This window comes from Etheostoma spectabile, chromosome 15 (assembly GCF_008692095.1).
Source record: "Etheostoma spectabile isolate EspeVRDwgs_2016 chromosome 15, UIUC_Espe_1.0, whole genome shotgun sequence".
Classification (NCBI taxonomy): domain Eukaryota; kingdom Metazoa; phylum Chordata; class Actinopteri; order Perciformes; family Percidae; genus Etheostoma; species Etheostoma spectabile.
In genome coordinates this window covers 32,708,422-32,719,138 of record NC_045747.1, presented here as the reverse complement: position 1 = coordinate 32,719,138, position 10,717 = coordinate 32,708,422, and the positions used below count along the sequence as shown (strand labels likewise).

General features: G+C 41.3%; 1 long non-coding RNA gene across 1 annotated transcript; it reads left to right on the top strand.

Moving 5' to 3' along the window:
• Positions 1-1,816: 1,816 nt before the first annotated feature.
• On the top strand, positions 1,817-2,358 carry LOC116703038 (uncharacterized). The gene is made up of 3 exons (XR_004335321.1): positions 1,817-1,914; positions 2,004-2,053; positions 2,226-2,358. It is a non-coding gene; the product is annotated as an uncharacterized LOC116703038 (long non-coding RNA).
• The last annotated feature ends 8,359 nt before the right edge of the window (positions 2,359-10,717 follow it).

The window sequence follows — 10,717 nt, the reverse complement described above, 5'->3', positions numbered from 1 at the left end:
TAGACAAAACACAAGCAAATTAAGAAAACAACTTCATTAATTTGGCAACACATGCGCAGCATTCAGCAAATACGCTGCATATACACATAGCACAACCAAATACACAAACATGCTGCATATACACACAACCAAATACATAAACGCACTGCATATACACACAACCAAATACATAAACACGCTGCAAATAAAAAAACTATACAAAAAGCAAAACAACTTCAATAATTTGACAACACATGCGCAGCATTCAGCAAATGCCCTGCATATACACACAACACAACCAAATACATAAACGAAATGCATATACACACAACACAACCAAATACACAAACGCCCTGCATATACACACAACACAACCAAATACATAAACAAGCTGCATATACACACAACACAACCAAATACATAAACATATTGCGAATAAAAAACGATGCAAAAACAAATGCACAAAAAAAGCGCCGCTAAGGTAGTGCTCCAGGCCTCTAGAGGGAGCGCTAAGTGGAACAGCTGGATCGTTGACCCCAAAAGGCCACGGGATCTTTATCAGGATGCTTGGTATCCTGGTCCATGAAATAACTGGCCTTTAAAAATAAAAATGCGCCTGCCTCTATGGGAATTTAACGTAGAGGTGTGTATATTTATGCCCCTTGTATTTTAAGGAATAATATTTATTTATTTACCAAACATTATCCATTCATAAAGAAAATTGTTTTTTAAAAGGTTGGATTTTCCTAAATGTTTTTAATTAAGGCATTCAGATCAATTTCCAAAAGACGTTTTTTTATTCCTCTTTTTAATCAACTTTAGCAGGGGTGTGTAAGCTTTCTCAGGCCACTGCATATTAGGACTATTTATGAGAAAGGATGACATGGTGCCCCATGGTGCTATCTGGGGTTCATATTTGAGGGATAATGTAGAGCCAGCCGGTCATTATTGCTAATTATCGCGTGGGGGTCAGCCTTAAGGGATAGCAGCACGTTGTTCAGTGAGATGCAGATTTCTTTTCGTCTTACAGCATGAGGGAAGACGCCGTCCCTCAGCCTGGTGGCGCTGGCCCTGATGCTGGGTCGTCTCCTGTCTGATTGGAGGGAAGCAAACTGTCCCTTTTCAGGGTTGGGAGTCCCCCATGATACAGGCAGTGGCGGGAGAAGTACTCACACCCTGTACTTTAGTAAATGCACTGATACCACAGTGTCAAAATACTTTGTTACAAGTAAAACTCCCGCATTGAAAATGTTATTTCAATAAAAATATGCAAGTATCATCTGGAAAATGTATTAAAGTAAAATATTAAAAGTAAAAGTACTCAATGCAAAAAAAATCCTCCTGTTGTAGAAACTGGAAACGGTCCAAACAGTGCTGTGTTTAATCTGCTAATCATTTCAGCTGGACTTGTAGACCTGTATATTGTTGGGTAGTTTCATTTAATAATAAAACATCGTATTTTATGAACTACATGTGTTTTAATGCATAAATCCTAATTTGTAAAGTAACTAAAGGTGTCAGAATAATGCAGTGAAGGACTGTAAAAAGTACAATAGTTCTCTCTGAAATGTATACATTTCAGAGAGAACTATTGTACTTTTTACAGTCATGTAAAAACATGGTGCATATCATGTTTGTCTCTATCATGTTTGTTTCTTCCTGTCTTTTTTTCAGCTCAGCAGATAACACTTCCTCCACCACCTGCATGTAAGTTGTTTTTTTATATATATATTTTGTCTAATATAATAGAATAGGTTCATATTTTGTAATGGCATGTGCAGGCAACCTATCAACTTCATCTTATATAATAATCATATATTATTTATTTATTATATGTATCAACGACATGCAGGAAACCAGCTGGTTGCTCAGAGCAGGATGAGTCTGTGGTGACCCTACCACGGACTGCCACTTCATCTTGGGACCCAGTTGAAGGTACGGTTGCTTTGATTTTTGCATTTGCAATGAAGTACAATTTAATGGCAAGGATCACTAGAGTAACATAACGTTTTTGTTTTAAACAGAAGAACTCACACAGAGGGAGGTGGCTCAGACATGGAGATCAAAATGAGAGGTAAGACTCGAGGTGTGTGTGTGTGTGTGTGTGTGCACACATAGGCCTGCCCTAAGACAAACACTATATAATTGCATAAAATCTAATATCTTAACTGAACTGACTTCTCTTACAAAATGAGATTGTACAAGCTCTACACTGTATGCATAATATGTTAATATATGTTTTACAGCAACTTTTCCTGTCGACCCTCGGTTGTACTGGAGGTGATGCCATCCGCCACATGCTGCTGAGACAGTACAGCTTGCGGGAAAGAAAGACAAAGAAAGCCTTCCAGGACCTGGCTGTATGCAGGGTTATAAAAGGCAGGTGTATTTATTGTTCACATTAGTATTATGCTTAGCTTGGCGTGACAAGAGGTTTTAATTTGACTTATAATTTGCTTCATTTGGACTTCTACTCTAGCGGCTGCCAGAAAAACTTCCCTGTGCTGACGCTGCAGAAGCGGAGGATCTGATTGGGCAAGTCTGAAGTTTGCCCCACACAGACGGAATTGAAGTTCTTCTGCGTTATGTTCATAATAACATCAAAAAATTCTTTTGTCAATGTGTTCATTCTTAGTATTACATGTCTAACTTGTTTTTATTTTATTAGGCCAGCGAGAAGGAATGAGCCGTGAAACCATGGAGCCCTTTTAACTTTTTATTTATATATTTTTTTAGTGACTTTTTTGCACAAACTTTACAGACACATCTTTATGCATGTTGCACGAATATTACACTCATCCTTATCTTTGTTGTATTTTTTCAGTTGTTGAATATTAAAGTTTTTAAATGCCACATAGTTTGCCTGTTCATTCATACAGTGGTGCTCAAAAGTTTACATACACATGCTTAAGTTGACTAAAAAGAGGAATAAAAATCATGTTTTGGAAATTTTTTAAACCTAATTAAAAATGAGGTAAAATCCAACCTTTAAGGACACCAATTTTCTTTGTGAATGAATAAGTGATTGTAAATAAATAAATGTCTTATTTAAATACAGGGGCATAAGTATACATACCCCTATGTTAAATTCCCATAGAGGCAGGCAGATTTTTATTATTAAAGGCCCGTTATTCCTGGATCAGGATATTAGTGCATCCTGATAAAGTTCCTTGGCCCTTTAGAATTAAAATAGCCCCATCAACATACTCTTCACCATGCTTAGAGATAGGCATGGGATACTTTCTATAAAATCATCTCTCAATGCACAATCAAACCAGGTATTAGTCTAACTGAAATAAAACATGCCTATCTCTAAGCATGGTGAAGAGTAGTGTAGGATGTGGGGCTATTTTATCTAAGGCCAAAGGGAACTTTATCCGGATGCATAATATCTGATCCAGGAAAAACTGGCCTTTAATAATAAAAATCTGCCTGCCCTATGGGAATTTAACATAGGGTATGTATACTTATGACCCGTATTTAATAGAACTTTATTATTTACAATACGTTATTCATTCACAAAGAAAATTGGTGTCCTTAAGGTTGGATTTTACCCATTTTTAATTTAGGTATTAAATAAATTTCCAAAACATGATTTTTTTATTCCTCTTTTTAGTCAACTTAAGCATGTGTATGTAAACTTTTGAGCACCACTGTATCTACTAAATAACTTGTATGTAGTACGTGTGTATTTACAGTACATACTACACAAAATGGTAGGCCTACTGGTGTTTAGTTTTTTTGAAGGTAAGGGAAATCTAATCTTTCTTAACGTTCTGGGAAACGTTCGTTGATGGTACAAGCTAACGTTCCCCTAACGTTAAGAGACCGTCCGTAACGTTCGCTGAGGGTTGCAACGCTAAGGGAACGTGTCCCTAACGTTCTCAAACGTTGCAACGTTAAGGGAACGTTCCCTAACGTTCTCTAAAGGTTGCAACGTTAAGGGAACGTTCCCCTAACGTTGCTAAAGGTGCAACGTTTTCGGAACGTTCGCTAACGTTCTCTAAAGGTTGTAACTTTTAGAGAAAGTTAGGGGAACGTTCCGAGAACGTTCGCTGTAACCAAAAACGAACGTTCCCGGAACGTTAAGAAAACTTCCAATTAACCAACAGACAACCAAACTACAACCAAAACAAACCTTCAGGGAACGTTCCCACAACCAAATACGAACGTTCTCAGAACGTTCTGGGAACCAAAAATTGTTAGCTGGGTAGCGGGGTAGAAAATGGCATTATAAGAGAAGACTCAAGTAAAGTATAAGTACCTCGAGGGACTTATACTTTACTGAGTCTTCTCTTATAGTACTTTTGATCAAATCAGTACTTAAGTACAGGGCTTGAGTAAACTTAGTTACAGTCCAACCCGGTTTGTCCCACCCGCTGCCCTGACTGGAGCTTAGTTTGTCATAGGAAAGTAGTGGGCAACTTGAAGAGCCTTTAAATTAGTACTACTTGGTAGTGATGTGGTATTCCTCTAGTTCTGTCGGTACACATCAATAAATAAAGCAGAGCTACACCGTGTCAGCAGGGAGTGAGGTATGCTCCAGGCTCCCCACACACCGAGAAGGAAGCGAGGACCAGGCCAGCTGTGTCCAGCTGCTTCAGGGGTTGGGGTGGTGGGCCTTCTTACTATGATTGTGTTGGTACTCCAGGTGAGTATCTGAGCTTTAGGTTAACCAGAACGTTTTATGCAGCACTTTTATGATACTTTAAACGCCTAGAGCTAGGCTACTTAAAAGTAGGATTGTGAATCCAGGATTTGTTATAGAGACAAACAACAGTTACATCATTGCTACTTTTTAATCTACTAAAGGATCTGAATTTCTACTAATTACGTCTGTCTGTACTGAAAATGCATACTAGTGTCACTAAGTCGCTGCACTAACCCAATCCTTCAATTCAATTTTATTCATAGTATCAATCATAACAAGAGTTATCTCGAGACACTAGAGTAGGTCTAGACCACGCTCTATAGTTTACGAGGACCCTACAGTTCTAGGATTTGACAGTGCGACAGTGTCTGTGTTAGTTATTTTTATAATATGTTTTATTTTATTTCTATCATGCCATGCCAAGCACATATGACCATCCCACGTGGTAAAACGCCGTTATTAAACACGATTTCTGGTCTCGCATATAGGCAACAAATCATGTGGGGAAATACACGAACAATGGGCCTATAACATAATATAATATCTCCAAAGCTTTTTTTTCATCCCACGATTTGGAAAATGACTGCCTCACGTATGGCTATGTGTCATTTTGTAAGTTGCCATGTCAGTCTTTGAGCATCGTGCTACAAACAAAACCTAAAGATGTATGTGTGTTTTATACTGCCTACTAAAGAACAAGGCATACGCTAATGGTGGCTAAATACATTAAACACACAATATATGATATGGCGGTTTAATTTGATTTAAATTACTAATGATTGGCGTATCGTATGCATGCAGCCACAACAGCAACAAAAAAAAAGAAAGAAATAAAAGTTAGTAGGTTCTTTCTCCAGGGGGGAATCTCAGCCAATCAGGGCCAATAGGTTGTTGCCAGGCAACAATAGCCCGTCCCTGCGCTTGACTGGTAGCTGGTGGCTAGTGGTAGTGGCGGTGTGGTCTACTTTGCTCATTGCGAATTTGGCCAGAGGGCGCTGGATCTCATGGTGTAACTGGAATGCTGCTTGCACCGACCTGTCGTGTGTGGCCCAGCTTGTAAAAGTCAGCCAGAGACCAAAAAGGTAAGCAGCCAGTTTAAACAGTGAGTCATAGAATGCTTGTTGGCTAGCTAACTATGAGGCCAATCGGCTGTTGCATGCTATTGGAATTAGCATACTTAAGACAGTAACGGTAGCAGCCTAAAAGACAGCCTGCAGTCTGTCAGGGGAGTGATTAGCAAGCTAATCAATGAGGTGAGAGTTAAAATAATGTGTTATCTCGCATCTAAGGAAGAGGGGAGAACTAGGCTATGTCTATGGGAAAAAGGGGTGTGGGTAAAAGAGAGAGTGGCAGAAAGTGTAGCCTATAAAGGAGGAAGAAGAGTAGAGAAAGGAGGAAATGAAGGTACGTGGAAGTGGAAGAGGGAGGAAAGGCAGAATAGGATGAGGGGTACGGATGATGAGGAAAAGGACGCAGAAAGAGTAGGGGGGCGGAGTAGTAGAGAGAATGGAGGAAAATGATGGGAGGGGGAGGAGGAGGAGGGGAAGAGGGAGGAGCAGAAGGGAGGCTGGCACTAGTCTGTCCGCCCAGCAGCAGCAGCAGCAGCAGCAGGACAATGGACTGTCTCCAGCACGGATCCTAACGGGCACTGGGCTCTTTCTGGCAAACTGGAATATAAGGTATGGTTTACGAAGCAAAGCTGCATAGAGTCCAGATGGTCTCCGGTGTTAACACGGTTTAACTGCGTTAAAAATGTGCTAGTGTTGTGAAAGAGGAGAGGCTGCAGGAAGGAAGCGACAGCAGCGAGCAGACAGACACCCAGCGGGCCTGCCGTCCGTCTGCCTCTGGGTCCTAAACGTGCCGGTGACACGTTAAAAACACAGACACAACTTATTGTTAACTGTTTGTGGTAGTTGCTGGATTTTATTGTGCGATAAATCCCAATGGCCGCGCAGCGTTCTCTCTTCTCAAGAAAGAACGTCAAGCCAAACTCTCTAACAAATCTCACTGTTTTAAATTTGTGCTTACATGTTGGACGAAATGCCACTAAGGATGTGAACTAAGATTATTTGGTTATCTGGGTTCTTGTGATTTCGGCGTAAGAGTGATTTATCAAACCCCGTTTAACATATTAGAATCGAATCTTAGTGTGCGAGCACGAAACGTGTCGCCTTCCGCTAGGTGTATTTTGACGGAAGGGAAATACGGTGACAGCACGCAAACAACAAAATAAAGTTGACATTTTAACTGTAGTAAACACTGCTCTGGTATACATGTAAGCCGAATTAACGAGTGGCTATGGGGATTTGCAGATAGCCGTTCATTTTATGTTGGTTACGAACATGTGTGCTCCAAAATTGACAACACAATAATTGCTATGTTTTGGATGGAAGTTCGGAGCTAGCAGCATGTGTAGGGTATGCACCAAAAGCGTCTCTCTAGCCAGCAGCAGGAGCACGCAGTGTGTTTCTGCCAGAACTGTTGCATAGGCCAGGCCTGGGAGTCTCCTCGACAGATGCAGGGATTGTGGGGTGAATAGATGGAGTCATTGTAGTTGCCATAATGTTCCTCTGTTGAACACTGCGTGTGACGCACATAGACAGGCAGAGATAAAGAGATGTTGTGCAGACGTGGAGACTTAAGGACTTATACTTATATGTCTGAACGGGCAGTATTACATTGTAGAAGCATACAGCAGTGGGTGCAGTGTCTGTCTCATAGACTGTGTTGACCACACAAACCCAACCCACACACCACACCACACACACACACACACACCCACAACACACACACACACACACACAGATGTGACTTATTAAACAGAGCTCAGTCCTCAGTGCTGCAGTATATGAAGAGACAAGGTCATGTTTCCATATAACAACAAAACCACTTTTACATTGTCACACATGACATTTAATAAAAACATAGGCAGGCTGTTAGTTTGTGGATAGCCTGTGTGTAATGAAGGAAGGGGAGCTATAATCAATAGTTATAAGTCAATGTTCATTTACCCCATATGATGAGGGTGATTGATGCAGGCAGGCAGCGGTTGGGCTGTAATGGTTTTATTTTAGATTGGTATGACTGACTGAGACGGCGTATTTGTGTGTAACATTCGTGGGAGGAGGAAGTAGCTCTGGGTAAATGCAATACATTGAAATCTGGTTACAAAATAGATAAGTCACTATGACAGGAGGAGCCCGAATATATTCTTTAATGAACCAGCGACATTCATTTTCTGTAAAGAGAGTTAGATTAGGTAATGTAAGAAGACCCAGGTTAACTCTGCACTGTCCTCAGGTTTGTTTTGGTGGGACAGAGTGATGCTTGATAATGTCCCCATCCTCAAACAAGACAACCAAAGTGCAGTTAGGAGTGAGAGAGAACACATACCAGATGACTGAGGCGACCCCAAACCGCAAAGGTTAGGTGTAGCAGAGACAAATGAAGTTGCTTTCGGAAGAGGGGGAGTGGTAAATCAAATCTGGGCTTACGCTGTTTTTCTTAGCTGGTAGGAACACCAACGAAGAAGAGAGGATAGTTATCTCCGTCATGCTGAGTTGTTTGTTTGTGTGTGTTATCTGTTAGACCAGGAGCCACCAAATTTGTCTCAACAATGACAGGAAAGTGTGTGTGTGTGTGTGTGTGTGTTGTGTGTGTGTGGTGTGTGTGTGTGTGTGTGGTGTGTGTGTGTTTGCATGTTTGTGTGGGTGGGTGTGTTGGTGTGTGTGCGTGAGTGTGTTATTGCTTTACATAGGACTATATAGTACTATTTAGCAAGACATCACAAGAGATACTGTAGTCGCGGTGTGTGTCTCTCTGGTTGGTACCATTGGGTCAGCTGTGTCATCTGGACTCAGCATACAGGAACAAAAGCAGTCTTTCCTACATTGCCAGAATGTCTTTCAACAAAAAAAATTCTTAAGTTTTACTTACTTACAGCGCCTGTCCTCAACGCGCAGTCTGTAAGCGTTGCCATGGGAAAAGATGAAACAACCACAAAACAGCAATGTGATCCAGCATGTTTTATCCACCTACAGTTCAGATGCATGTTGCATTTGGTGCAAAGGGGGTTGCACTACTTGAATGAAGAGTGGAGTTTGAGCAAACCGATGAGTAGTTGTAGAAAGCATTGAAAGTGAAGCTAAACTGTGAAGTTGATTGACAGAAAATTAAGCCCAAACCGTCCATCCATCTTCATCCGCTTAACCGGTACGGGTCGCTGGGCCAGCATCTCCAGTAGGGAACCCCAAACTTCCCTGCCCTGAGCCACATTAAACAGCTCCAACTGGGGATCCCGAGGCAATCCCAGGCAGGTTGCAGATATAATCCCTCACTAGTTTGGGTTTTCCCCGAGGACTCCTCCCAGCTGGACGTGATTGGAACACCTCCCTAGGGAGGCACCCAGGAGGCATCCTTACCAGATGCCCGAACCACCTCAACGGCTCCTTTCGACGCGAAGGAGCAGCGGCTCTACTCCGAGTCCCCACAGAGGACTGAGCTTCTCCCTATCTCTATCAGCCCCCCTAAGGAAACCCTTTTTGCCCGTTTGTACCTGGATCGTTCTGTCGGTCATGACCCAGCCTTCATGACCATAGGTGAGGGTAGGAACAAACATGGCCGAGAGCTTTGCCTTCTGGCTAGCTCTCTTTTCGTCACAACGGGGCAATCATTTTAATGTAATACCGCACCGCTGTGCCGATTCTCCGACCAATCTAGCTCCTCGTCTACTCAATGCGAACAAGACCCCAAGGTATTTAAAATCCTTACTGGGGTAAGGATTCATTCCCTACGAAGAAGGCACTCCATCGGTTTCCTGCTGAGAACTTGGCCCAGATTTAGAGGTGGATCCCATCCCAGCTGCTTCACACTCTGCTCCAACCAATCCAGTGCATAAGCATAAACAATTCGATATGTGTTTAATCGTTTGGCGTTTTCGTGCGAAAACAGTTTCTAGTTTTATTAATAAATGAGAAAAAGCTAATAAAGAATGAAATTTGGTGCACAAATTGTAATAACTCGCTGTGATGCCTTTATTTCAGCTCATCGTCAGGTAAAAACTGTAAATTGTCAAATTCAATATGACCAAATACTAATGACTTCTTGTGTAAATCTCGCGCCAGGCTGTACCTCTTCCTGCTCCATTTGCTTTTGTGTTTAGTGCTGATTTTGATGCTAACAACGCTAAATGGGGAATATGGTAAACATAACTAATGAGCATCAGCATGATAGCTTCATTGTGTGCTACCATAACACTTGGCTCACATCAGTGTGTACAGACTAGCATAACCGCTAGCATGGATCCTTGACTTGTTCACTATTTTCAGCCCTCTTATAGACCCAACGATGAATCAATTAGTTGAGAAAATAATTTCCAGAATAATCAATTATGATTAGTGAAGCCCTAGTTTGAATAAATGTTAATGGTACAAACTGTGCTCCAGGTTGCACTAAAGCTGTTTGAAAACTTGTTATGTCCTGCTGTTAGTGCTGCACGGATCTTCACCCAGACACAACAAGATATCAAAGCCACTGGAAAGTTTCTGTACCAGCTTATTCAGGGCAAAACTCTTTATGACTTGATGAGGGACCAATTATTGCACCATCAATTGAAATTAAATTCACAAAGCTGTTGGGGCACCCTCATTTGGGTCTTTTGTAGTCTCACATTGCCAGACTATACTTCACAACGCTGTGGATAAGGTCTGACTACACCACTACATTCCAGGAGAGGAGAAAAAAACTCTGAGTTGTTTAAAATAGTCTCAGGAAGGAACTTGTTCTGGTGGAACATTTGCACCTGGCAAAGGAAAAACCGCATACAATATTAAATGAAGTCAACTGTTCATACATACAGTAACGTGAGCTATTTAAATTAGCTAGATACATGGCAGTGTATGTTGTGTATTTTGTACCAAACACCTGCCAATCGCTCCTAAAACATCCAGTTAAAGAGTAAATGCCGTAAACCTATTCTTTGTAAATCTTTACAATTATTCCCCAAAAGAACAAGAAGTCCTTCCTTGTTGCACATCATATTTTGTCAAAACTTGCATTTTCAGCGTGTAGCTTGCTAGCTCAGGATCT